The sequence below is a fragment of the Vespa velutina genome, chromosome 4, assembly GCF_912470025.1.
Source record: "Vespa velutina chromosome 4, iVesVel2.1, whole genome shotgun sequence".
NCBI classification, from domain to species: Eukaryota; Metazoa; Arthropoda; class Insecta; order Hymenoptera; family Vespidae; genus Vespa; species Vespa velutina.
The window spans coordinates 4,229,616-4,242,711 of record NC_062191.1 but is presented as its reverse complement, the minus strand read 5'-3'; the positions used below and the strand labels follow the sequence as shown (position 1 = coordinate 4,242,711).

The 13,096-nt window shown below is 39.9% G+C and overlaps 1 protein-coding gene across 4 annotated transcripts in view; it reads left to right on the top strand.

Annotated features, from left to right (window-relative positions):
- The window catches only part of LOC124948466 (homeotic protein antennapedia-like), a 321,146-nt gene that overhangs the window by 212,354 nt on the left and 95,696 nt on the right, over positions 1 to 13,096 (top strand). The window contains exon 1 of one of the 4 annotated variants that reach the window (XM_047492148.1): positions 2,608 to 2,909. The exons of the other annotated variants lie outside the window; for them this stretch is intronic. The gene's annotated coding sequence lies outside the window, so the exon portion shown is untranslated. Of the gene's footprint in view, positions 1 to 2,607; positions 2,910 to 13,096 lie in introns of those variants that run through there. 4 annotated transcript variants of the gene reach the window in all.

The window sequence follows — 13,096 nt, the reverse complement described above, 5'->3', positions numbered from 1 at the left end:
TGAACGAGCACTTATATGGATTATCGTGAAATAGTGAAACGATCCTCTACCATAATCATTGAGACAAAGAGATAAAAAGAGAGAGAAGGAGAGAGAAGATGAAGTGACAGTGACTGACGAATGACGCATTTGCCGTACCGACTATGATTGCTTAATTCGCATGCCGGTGGTCAAAGCCAACTCAGCTCGATGCGATCTTATCAAGATATTTCTTAGAGGAATAGTAATGAGGTGAACAATGTAACGACTCATACTCATTTTGCCTCTGGCTATGCGTATACACATATACATACATACATATATGTAAGATAAAAGGAGAATGAGAATAGGGAACGATCGTATTCTTAGAGATAGTAAACTCGTATATTGTAGAAATAAAAAAGAAAAAGAAAAAGAAAAAGAAAACAGAAAAAAGAAAAAAAAGATTAAACATTGAAAATTCTTTGTCAATGATGGATCGTCAAAGAGCGTAGAAAGAGAGAAATAGAGAGACATAGAGAGAGAGAGAGAGAGAGAGAGAGAGAGAGAGAGAGAGAGAAAGAGAGAGAAAAAAATAGAATATTTTTCCTCTCTATTCATTCGCTATTAAAAGAGAGACGAGAGAAGGACGATAGAAAGTGAAGTATAGAGGGTGGGGAGGGGGGGGGAAGAGAGAGAGAGAGAGAGAGAGAGAGAGAGAGAGAAAGAGAGAGAGAGAGTGGAGAACGAAACACGTCGAGACTTCTCTGTATTTACCTCTTTTGAATTTTCAACCGATTAAATGTAAATGCGACTAGAAACGTTCGGATTAACGCCCCGTGGCGAATGACTTTTGAAGAAGAGAAAACGAAAAAAAAAAAAAAAAAGAGAGAGAAAATATAATGATGGAACGTATTCACGCATATGCTCAAACCTTTCCGTTGAGAAAGAGAGAGAAAAAGATAGAGAGAGAGAGAGAGAGAGAACGAGGGATGAGAATGAAAAAGAAAGAAAAGATGCATCGAGCGTCACGAATGCAGTGTGCTGTATCGGTATATAAGCGTTATTAATTTTGCCAAAGGATTTTACCGGTCCGTGAAAAAAGATTCACTGAGAAGGAGAAGGAAATTATTCCGAACCTTCTCTCTCTCTCTCTCTCTCTCTCTCTTTTTCTCTTTCTCTCTCTTTCTCACATACCTACGATTCATCGAGCTACACCCTGGGGACCATTGTACTGAATCCATAAGCCTGGGCACCCACCATGCAACCATACGACCATAATCTATTCAGGGGAGGTCGCAAGTCTAAACTCCACCCTTGTACACTGGAAAATAGTTGAATCTATTCGAGAGGAATGAAAGAAACTAATTTACAAAGGTTACTTACGTATATTATATGTTTTGCATATACTTTTCTTTTCTTTTCTTTCCTTATTTTTTCTTACGATAGTATTAAATACAAACGCATATAATTTTATTATGTTACTATTGCTACGAATTTCTTTTACAGTTGTTGGTTTACAATATTCTAAGGAATTCGAGAGGATGTTTTTAAATAGACATTGATAATTAATTGAGAAATTTATTTCTTATAAGAAGAATATCGCATCGCTGAGCTCTCGTTCATTTAAATAACTAAATACTGTATATATGTACATATTCTTTTCCAGGGATCGTAAATAATAACTTCATTTAACGCGCTTGCGATTTCTTTTAAGTATCGTGTAGTTTTTACTCTCGGTACAATTTTTCAACCGGATCGTCGATAGAGAGGCAAGACGTGACTGTAATATTATAGTTCGTCGGCGTATAATTTCGAACAAATACCGGAAAAAGTTGCGTGAAATGCGAATGTAAACGAATGCAGGAATGTTGCGTTTCAACTTCTTCTCTTTAAGCGAACGTAAGAAATAAAGTGAAGTTCGAAGCGCGCGAACTGTCCGAGGAAAATTCAAAGATCGATTTCAACATTAACGCCTTCTTGCTCGTTTACTTCCATCCCGTAATACAATTTACACTTGGAAAAATTTGGTTTCTATATATTTTTACGTAAAAAAAGAAACTAATTTTTTTCTAAATCGTTTTTAATTTTATACATACATACATACATACATACATACATATATATATATATATATATATATATATATATATGTATTATTTTTAATATTTACAATTTTATAAAAATAATATATTCTAATTAATATATAATTTATAATTAATATAAGAATAGAAAATAGTAAATGGATATAAAAATAGAAATATTGAAGTTTCAGGACAAGTAGCAGTTTGTATGGTATAGGGTAAAGCTCGCATAAGTTCCTAAGTTTCATGCACGCTACGTCGATGACAAGGGCGAGAGTGGGAAGGGTACTTTGGTCCAGAGTGGTCTCGTAGGCTCCACCCTAGGACGAGGGGCGTCTATCCCTCTTTCAGTCCCTGTCCCAGCTCAGCCCCCTTTTACCCCCGTCAGAAAATCCCATCATACCGAGCGGTTCAGAGAGATAGAGAGAGATAGATAGGGAAAGAGAGAGAGAGAGAGAGAGAGAGAGAGAGAGAGAGAGAGATCGTAGAGGACGTCGAGAGTCCACCATAGTAAATCAGGCAGTCGCAGGCGGTCCTTCTGATCTATCCGAGCGAGGCACCGTGAGTTCGCGTCAACTCGGGACCCACCCTACCGAGAGGTCTCTTTCTCACTCTCTTCGGTCACGAAAGTAGTGAAATAACTCGTCTAAGTAACTCTATCTACTCGTTGGAATCGCTTATGGCTCATAAACGCCTCGTAACTTAAACCGATGGCACGCGCCCTTGAGACATACTACCGTTCTGTACGTATTATCTATTTTATGTGGAAAAGTGTCTCTCGTCAGATTTCAGTGAAACTTAGAAGATCGAATGTTCGACGAAACTCAACTCTCCGTTATCGAGGATGCCTCGCTATGGAGATTTCAGGTAATTTTTCTTTCTCTCTCTCTCTCTCTCTCTCTCTCTCTCTCTCTCTCTTTCTCTCTATCTCTATCTATCTATCTCTCTCTCTTTTTCTCTGTTTTTTTGCAACAATTTTTTATTTGACTCTTTTCGAATATAAGCGACGAACGATATCCGTCTGCGTTTATTCGACTCAAAGAGAAGATTGAAATACGTCGTGCCCCGGCGAAACTCGAACGTCGAAATAGATTGTGTATTTTCCTGCATGGACCATAAATTTCTGAATCATAAAACACCCCCGAAATGTAGTAGCGAAGCGGCGAAAGTAGCGCCGATATGACGGATCGTCGCATCTACGATCGTACACATCGCCATTATTAAGCGATCTCGCGAGATAAATCTTTTGTGCCACTGACAAATCGTTGTACGAAATTACGACTGGCTAAGCGGCCAGTTGTACGAATTTCTTCGATCGTTCCGGTCAAAAGTTACATTGCGACGGTATTACTGTGATCCAATTCATTGACATGATATTTTGTCACCGGTCTCGCCGAAAAAAAAAAAAAAAACAAAAAACAAAAAAATTATGAATCGTATCTACACTACGTATCTGCTACTACATGAACTTTTCCAGAACTAGAGATTATTGGATCTTGGTTATTTTTCAATTTTTTTTTTTTTTTCGAACGAAGCGAGTAACAATTGTAATCTGAAATAATCGTGATCTATTCAACAATTGTCTTTTTTTTTTTTTTTTTTTTTTCACAGAAAATAATGAATATTCGCATTCGAACGAATATGTACTTTCTTGACAGCTTTCCAAGCATCTTCACATAATGAAGATATAAATAATATAATACAGTATAAACTGTTATAGCAGATTAATTTTGTAACGATTTAATAAACAAAATTTCTGTCATTGAAGAAATTTCATTTCACGGAAGATTTCGGAGGGATATCAAAAGAATCGGGTGGATCAACCGGTGATAGCTTTAAAATTATTCAATCTTGAAAATTGCGTCGTTAACGAGGCCTACGTCATAACGAGGTAATAGTAACCTATCAAAAAAAAAAAAAAAAAAAAAAAAGAAAAAAAAAAGAAGAAAGAAAGAGAAAAAGAGAAAGAAAGAGAGAGAGGGAGAGAGAGAAAAAAGATAAAACGAAAAAGTAAAAAGAGTAGCAGAGAAAAAAGAGGAATCACGATGGACGATGAGGGCGCGAGGGAATCGCGTTGTTTCGCGCGCGCATAGGCGCGAGATACGCGTTTACATCGTTGATGTATGTTCTCGACGGCGATCGATCTCTCTCACACGAACTGCTAATTGTGCGGCGTCATAACTCTCCTCGCGTACCTCGTCCTCGGCCCCTCTTCTAACTCGTCCGTCGTGGCTCTGCTTCTCTGCCCTCTTCTCCTCACCCCCTTTCATCCCTTCCATCTCCACCAGTACTACTACATTACCTTCGTATAAACCACTGGTACGAGCATGTACACTCTCTTCTCTTTTGGTCTCTCCACTACAACGAGAGAATGAAAGAGAAAGAGAAAGAGAGAAAGAGAAAGAGAGAGAGAGAGAGAGAGAGAGGGAGAAGAGAAAGAGAGAGATAGTGCTACGAAGAGTAAGTGCTACCGCGTGCGGACTATAACAGCGTATAGTTACGATACACGCCGGTATAAAGAGAACGAGAGAGAGAAAGAGAGAAAGGGGTTTGCGAGTACATTACGCGAGGTAACGTTGTTTACGGGGCAGTCCGCCAGTTCTTTCGAGCCATTGCCGATTAGCGACTATCCCATTTCGCTTTATCATCCGGCCGGCCACGATCCAGCCGAATTTTGGCGCGCGAAAACGGACGGTTTTTTGATTTACGCCTCTTTAATCGCTTGTTCTCTCCTTTTCTTTTGTATATGTGTGTCTGTATCTACGTCTCTCTCTCTCTCTCTCTCTTTTTTTTTCTCTTTTTTTATTCTCTGCTTCTTCGCATAGAGTGGATACTTCCGACGGAAACGAGACGAAGAATGTCGTTCTAGTTGTTTTGACTCGAGATAAAAATGAACCATTTAGGTATTTTAAGATGTTGTTGTTTTGTCAAATTTATTTTTACCGAGAACGTATAAAATAACTGGATATATATACAATAGATATATACCGTATTAAATGTAATGGGCAATAACTTAACTGTTTACCCTACTCGAGTTCGATGACAATAGTAAAAGTTTCGATTGGAAAAGTTTGAAAGCCAAGTTTAATTTATCACGTAAGGTTATCACGTTTTCTTAGAGAAGATTGATCGTTTTTTGCCGGACCTTCGGGACGATTTAAGATCGTTGAAATTTTACGACCAAATGCGAGTTACTCCAATGAGAGATCCTCACAAAATCTAAAATGTGGATCTTCATGAACGACGTCGATATTCTTCTTTCAATATAATAATCATACGTAGAGTATGATCGTATTACTTATTTCGAACGTGAATTTAACGGCGGTAATCTCGTATTTCGTAAAAACCATGACGTAATCGCTTTAGAGATTCCCAAGGTTTTTATCGTGGCTACGGAGCAACGAAGAAACTGGCATGAATGATAGCCGGTGTAGTATAGTTCTTAATATATCGGAAGATCCAAAAGAGAGAGAGAGAGAGAGAGAGAGAGAGAAAGAGAGAGAAAGAGAGAGAGAGAGAGAGAGAAAAAAAAGAAGAAAAGAGAAAAAGAGAGATGAGAGTACACTACGAAGAAAAAGTCGCATCGGAAGCTTTTTATCCCGATTCCATTGGAATCTGCATATCTCCTTACCCCGAAAGTAACTTCAAAGTGCGTCTCCTTCCTTTTCCGAAAGAAGTTTGTACGGTGGCGTGCGCGCGAGCGCGTTCAGAGCCAGGCAGCGTCTATGAGCACTCGCAGATAAGAAAAAGAGGGTCGGGGAAGCTCCGGAGAATGGGTGGAGGTACGCGAATAATAAAAATCGCCCTCATAACTCAAGCGGAGGACTCTGGTGTGGGTTGAGAGAGGAGAGAAAGAAGAAGAAGAAGAAGAAGAAAAAGAAGGAAAGAAGAAAGAGGATGAGAGGAAGATGGTGGCGGAGGTGGAGGCTGACTGGTGGGAGGTAGAGAACGAGGTAGAGAGGAAGAAAAAGAGGGGAAGGAGGAGGAGGAGGAGGAGGAGGAAGAAGAAGAAGAAGAAGAAGACGACGACGACGACGACGACGAGGATGAGAAGGTAGAAGAAACCAAGTTAAGGGTGGGGGGTGGCTGCGGGTACAGAGCTGCTCAAGCTTCTTATCTTAGCGCATGGGGTGACATTAGCTCTGCCCTGGTAATTCTCTCTGTAGCTACCTCTTGAAACTCATGCTGCAACCGAGTTTCCGGCGCGTTTTAGTTGCAAATAATACTTAAAAAATGACTGCAAGATAAATCGTGCGGCGAGCTACTACGAAACTATATAAACACTCCTACATATTTATCTGTGAAAATAATGTCACGAGTCTTTGCGTTAAATACACGGGTATAAGTTTTATGGGAGAGAAATTATGTTTGCTACTTCTTCGATTCGTTATGGCCGACTTTAAGACGATCGGCCGATCTATCTGGTGATCGTTAATCAAGCTATCGCTTCCTTGCTTCTTGACGTTAGCTGAGACCAAGATCGATCGTATCGATAAGGAAGCCTATATTATGCAAACTCGATTCAACTCGATTAAATCCTGTCTGTCTGCTATGGGAATCGACGATACCTTTTCGAAATAAAACGCAAGAGTTTATTACACACGCTTCGGCTAAACGTTAATTTTTTCGTAAATTTGTGTAAATAAATAAATCAACAAATTCATTTGCAAAATTTTAATAGGAGAACTCGATGATATTTCATAAATGTCTTCCTTTCTTTCCCGTACTCCTTTCTTTTTTTATTTTTTATTTTTTTTTTCCACTTTGCCTCTTACCAGACGCCATTAATTGGTATCATATATGAGCATATCAGGCTTGCCGTAGTTATATTATAGAGAATTTAGGCGTGATATAGTATCTTGATCTCAACGGAAGACGCATCACTGTCGGCTGCGATCTTGCGGCCGTGCCAAGGCTGCATTAACTCGGTGTCACCGTGATGAAGTACCGCGAAGCTCGCTCTTGCGTCGCGCCCAGATTAGTACACGCTACGCTATTTCGAATTTCTCGTGGAAACTATCAGTTATGTATTAACAATGGCAATGAGAAAGATGCGAGTTTATATTCGTCATAGATCCTCATACGTAAATTATATATCCTTGTAATGTAAATCGATGAATTGCTGTTTCTAGTTAGTCGTTTCAATTGCTCGAAATTTATCACGTTAATTATAGATTGAATAAAGGAATACGATAGGAAGAACTTAACGATCTATCATATCACTAAAGTCCATTTCTTTAATTTCATAGACCTTCCGCTTGTTAAATCGGTGATTATCCACCTGCGAAGTCGCCATACTTCTAATTTGTCCTGCATGAGAAACGGTGCGCACGTTCGAAGGTCGTTCGGCCCGCTTATCTCCACTTTCCGGCCCACTCTCGACGACTCTCTCTCTCTCTCTCTCTCTCTCTCTCTCTCTCTCTCTTTTTCTCTCTTAGAATCACGTCGAGAAATCGTCGAGTTGACTTGAATGACTCCAAATGACGTAACGTTCGTCGAAGCGGTAAATTATCGTGCACGTTTGTCGCGTCGAAGAAAGATAGAGAGAAAGAAAAGGATAGTACATGTTCGTTTCTTCATTTCTCTCTCTCTCTCTCTCTCTCTCTCTCTCTCTCTCGCTCGTGCAAGAGAGCGCATCGACGAACAGCCGATGTGGGACCGACGATGGAGATTCTGGGCCCGACGGACCACATTCTTCCCTGTGACTTTGGGCATTGTTCTTCTCCTCCTCCAGTGGTACTCCTCCCTCCGCTCTCGACCCTCTCATCCTCGAACAGCCTCCGAACGAATCCTCGAGATCCTCTTATAACAAGGCGGACGGTGGTTTTTGTCCTGCCGATTGCTTTTTTTCCCTTTTTTTTTATCTCTTTTCTTTTTTCTTTTCTTGTTTCTCTTCTTTTCTTTTCTTTTCTTTTCTTTTCTTTTTTTTTTTTTTTTTTTTCTTTCTTTCTTTTTTTTTTTTTTTTTATTTTCTTCCTTTCTCCCGTTCTTTTATTATCCTCTCTCACGCGCGACCGAAAAACTACGGGCGTAGATTTATGGCACTGCCCGGTGACTGACTCTTTCTCCGATTATGACTATACGCGAAGGACCGACCCCGAACAAGGATATATCCTCCACGACCATACCCTCTTGCCGCTTTTATCGGTGTCGCGATATAGCTAGACAGAATTTCATTTTTTCTTCTGTCTCTTTTATTTTAAATATTTGTTTCTTTCTTTTTTCTGTTTTCTTTTTTCTTCTTTTTTTTTATTTTTTCTTTCTTTCTTTCTTTCTTTCTTTCTTTCGTTCGAGAAACATCCCGATATATAATCTCGATATTATACTATTAACGTTTTCGAAATGGTCAATTCTCTGAGATTCTAAATTTAGAGCTTACATTAATGTTACGATAGGATACCGACTCATGAAACATTTATAAGTAAAGAACTAAAGAAATTTCAAAATCTAATAAAATATTTCAAATCAATTTGAAAATCAACTTTTCTAAAGGCATCGATGTAGTCAAGGCCTTACCTTGTATATACCATTTTTGTTTCTCGCTTTAGTATAGGCTACGAAGCGACGAATATCAAACACTTTTATGGAATCCTATTTTAACAAGGTAGACGATACTTTTTACTTTTTTTTTCTCTCTCTCTCTCTCTCTCTTTCTCTCCCTTTCTTTTTTTACGTCTTTCTATGTCAGTATACGAGTCCGAAAACGGTCAGGCGTGGATTTATGGTTTTACCACTGACAAGCTGTGATCTTCCTCTCTCGTGATGATTCTGTGCTTGACCTTGGAAGGACTAGGGCGAATCGATGTTGGACCTTTTTAGACGCTTATCTTCCCTCGCCAATCCCTTAAACGCGTTCGTCCTTGCACCGACAGCAGGGGGAACCTTTTTTTTCCTCCTTTTTTTTCTTTTTTTTTTTTTTTTTCTACTCGCCTCTAAACCATTCCTCCCTTTCTCTCTTCCTCGTTCACTTATCCTTACCTGCTACCTTCAGGGCAATAAAGCTCGAATTCTTTTTTTGCGCATAACGGTACATTCGAGTAACCTTCCAAAGTTTAAAGCACGCTTGACCATTTTCATGAAGTAAGAATGAAAGAGAAAGATTTAAAAAAAAAAAAAAAAAGAAAAAGTACGTCTGAAGAAAAAATTCACGATCACAAGAATACTGAAAGATCCATACTGTGAGTACCGGTTTTACTAGATCTTTTGGCATTGTTTGTTTTTTGTCTTCTCTCTCTCTTTCTCTCTCTCTCTCTCTCTCTCTCTCTCTTTCTCTCTTTCTCTCTGTCAAGGTAAAAGTTACTTGACGTGTAAAAGAAAAGAGCGTTTTTCTTTCGTTTTTTGCAAAATCATTCGATTCCGTTCAATCCCTCCTCTTCTTCCTTTCAAAAATGACAATACAAAGTCGCGGAATTTGTTCGGCTTACAATTAGACCACGCCTCCTTCAACTGGTGGCCACGTTACTGGCGCGAAACTTCCATTCTTTCATCCGAACTAGCTACTTTTTCAACTTCACTTCCACTTAGATACTAAGGCGGGACTAATTACCAGACAAAAACTTGGCGAAACGTCGTCGGATCGTCGAGGCCGTTGAGCGTTTCTCTCTTATTCGGCGGTGGATAACTTTCCGCATAAGTCCACGGACGTATGGGGCTTAACGCGCCGCTTACAATTAGTCGCGAGAGTTCGTGTTCCGCTTAATAATGGATTTCCTCACGGATAACAAATTGCCGAAGGCGATACATCTTTCTACCGCCTTGGTGTGGAACGCGTGTATTCTTACACGCGAACTCCGCGAGCTCGGATATTTAATTCGCGTGCGGCCAGTTTGCAATAATTTCCATGTGAACGAAACGAAGAAGCCAAAGGAAAAAGGAAATAACGATGCACGAGCCAAGGACTCTTGAAATTGCATTTAATTACCCTACCGAAGCTTACATCGATATAAAGATGCGTTTCGTCTTTCGAACGAGAATTTTTAATCCATTCCCTTACCCCCTTTCCCCCCCTCTCATTCCTACCCCTTACCCTCCCCCTACCCCTTATCCCTATCCCTATCCATACATCTCCTCATCCTCATCCTCTTTACCAACTCACCCCACTACGTTTACCACGGTTGTACGACATAATCTGCGTCTTGTCGGGCGCTTCTTTACGAGCTAACCGAAGTCGACGCGCGCGAGATCAACGCTTTATCAAGATTTATGGGCATTGCGCGCTTTCGCTTTGCATTCGCGCGACGAGGACGACGGAAAGGGAACGTTCCTTCGTATAACTTCTTTCCCTTGATACTTTACTTCCTTTTACTAACGAAGAAAATCCTTACTTTTGTGTTTCTACGAGTTCACGTCATTTCGTGTACTCATACTAACGTATCACTTGTTCGATCGATAAAGAAACAATCCTTTTTTTTTGTTTTTTCTTTTTCGCAACCCCTGATATTATCATAGTTCTCTTGTAATTGATAAAACGAGATTGAACTTTAAATTGTTCAATTTTGTCGACGATAAAAAGTTAGTGTCAGTGCTTATCGTTACGATATAACGAAATTTAGTTGTAGAATATAATTATAAAATGAAAAAATAGAATTTATAGAGAATAAATATCTACGTATTAAAAAGCGTACGTTCAGAAGCATTAAACTACATTACATGAGTAATGCTCGTTGAGATGCCGTCGGACCGTGGAACTCGATGCGATAACATCGTATGTCTCGCTCGAAGCACGAAACGTGTTTAATATAAGTAAATGTTCGTGTAAGTTTTTCGGTCTTCGTGTCAACGTTTTAAAAAGGGCGGGGAGTTAAGGGAGAGAGAAAAAAAAATATATGTAACAGAAATTTATCTTACGGAACGGAGTATGTTTTTTAAAAGAGGCTAATTTATTATGCAGCGTCGAGATCGTTGTGAAACCATCGGTTTCTAGAAATCATTGAAACGAGGACGTATTCACGCGACTTATTTTTTTATTATTATTTCTTTTCTTCTCTTTTCTTCTTCTTCTTCTTCTTCTTGTTTTCTTTTTTTTTTCTTTTTTTTCTTTTCTCCTTAGAAATCTCTTTCCATTTGTCGATAAAGTCCTTTCATGTGGCAGCGTAAGACGATATCGTTACGACTACTTATCTAAGTTAGGCTAATATTTTAGGAGCGACCTACTTCGTCAAAGAATCGGAATGTTCGCGGTCACGGAAGAGCAAGAAAGATTACGCGTGGCGAAGGGCGAGATATAGAAAAAGGAATGGCGTGTTCGCCTATCGGGTTTGCCGATGACGTTCGTACACGCTAACGTGCGAGGCCTAAGTATGCAAGCCAATTCGAACGGATAAGAAACAAACGAGAACTCGTGTCTGCATCGATAACAACTAACAAGATCGACGACGATAACAAAATGATCATCGGTAATTCTTGAACGTTCGTCATATTACTGCTTAAAGGGAATGAACTTCAATTACGTTCAAACGGATTCATATTGCATGAATGGATCTCAAGTGTATGCATATATATATATATATATATATATATATATATATATATATATATATATAGAGAGAGAGAGAGAGAGAGAGAGAAAGAATATCAAATGAAAATTTCTAGACAATGTAAATCATGCATGAATTGTGAGTCATTTTAATTTACAAGTGATATTTCATGAATAATATTTCTATTATTAATTCTAAACGTTATTACAGACGTTCGATTAAAATGTACAATTATTCCATTCATAAATGGCACGATTATATTTCTTAAAAGAAATTATTCGAACTTATAAGAGATCGAATAAATCGTAATTCTAGCGGCGCAATAAAAGAGAACTATTCGTATAAAAGATAGATGTATAAAATGGCCACGAAGTCGCCATTAAACTCCTACGACGAAAGCCGAGAAGTCAGTTTTTCGAGTTTCATCGATATTTACGTACTCCGAAGTTCGACTTGAGATGTGAATCAAGGACAAGTCACAGCAGGATGAGAGATGACATAGCATAGAGAAGAAGTACCGATCAGGGTAGCGAAAAGTGGTTAAAGTAACGGAAGAAGAAGAAGAAGAAGAAGAAGAAGAAGAAAACTAAGAGGAATAAGAAGAATAAGAAGAGATACGCGAACGAACGGTAGAAAGAAGCGGCGAGGAGCGTACACGCGCTCGTGGATTAAAGAGTTATTTGAGTCTCAGAGGCGGCCATAACTCTCCCGGGCTATTCCCGTCCTGTGCTCGCTCGCCCACCAGAATATTTTAACATTGGGGGTGGGTGGCTGCCTGCCTGCCTGCCTGGCTGGCTGGCCTGACTCTCGAAATGGGTTTAGCTTGGGACATGGGGCAGACGCACGCGCACATACGCATACACACATATGAAGCTAAAGAGAGAGAGAGAGAGAGAGAGAGAGAGAGAGAGAGAAACATTGCACACATGTAAAGTATAGTTATAGAGGCGTACACGTGGACGACACGGTAGCGCGAACGCTCGTTACGCACTCGCGTATATATATTGTATATATACACACGCAGGAACTCTGGGATACGTGTACACGTATACTGGGAAGGAGTAAGAGAGACAAGGGAAGGGAAGGACAGAGAGAGAGAGAGAGAGAGAGAGAGAGAGAGAAAGGCAGGGTGAGACAGGGTCCGCACTCCACGCAGCTGACAGCTGTTCCGTCGGTGGGCCGGTCGGTGGGGAGGATTCAGCCTAGTCGCGCCCCTTCTATAATGGCTCCCTTTTCTTCCTTCCCCTACCCACGCCAGCATGGCTGGCACCGGTTTCTCTTTCTCTCTCGCACTTTACCTCTTTCTATCTCTACCTTTCTTTATCTCTCTCTCTCTCTTTCTCTCTCTCTCTATCTATCTATCTATCTATCTCTCTCTCTCTCTCTTTCTCTTTCTCTCTCTATCTATCTCTCTCTCTCTCTCTCTTTCTCTTTCTCTCTCTATCTATCTATCTCTCTCTTGCTCTTTTCTAGGCATCGTTGCGTCATCATCAAGCCGTCTTTCTCTCTCTTCTCGTTCTATGTGTTGAGTGCGTGACGTCAGAAGAACTAACGACTCGTTGCCTTGTGACGTAGTTG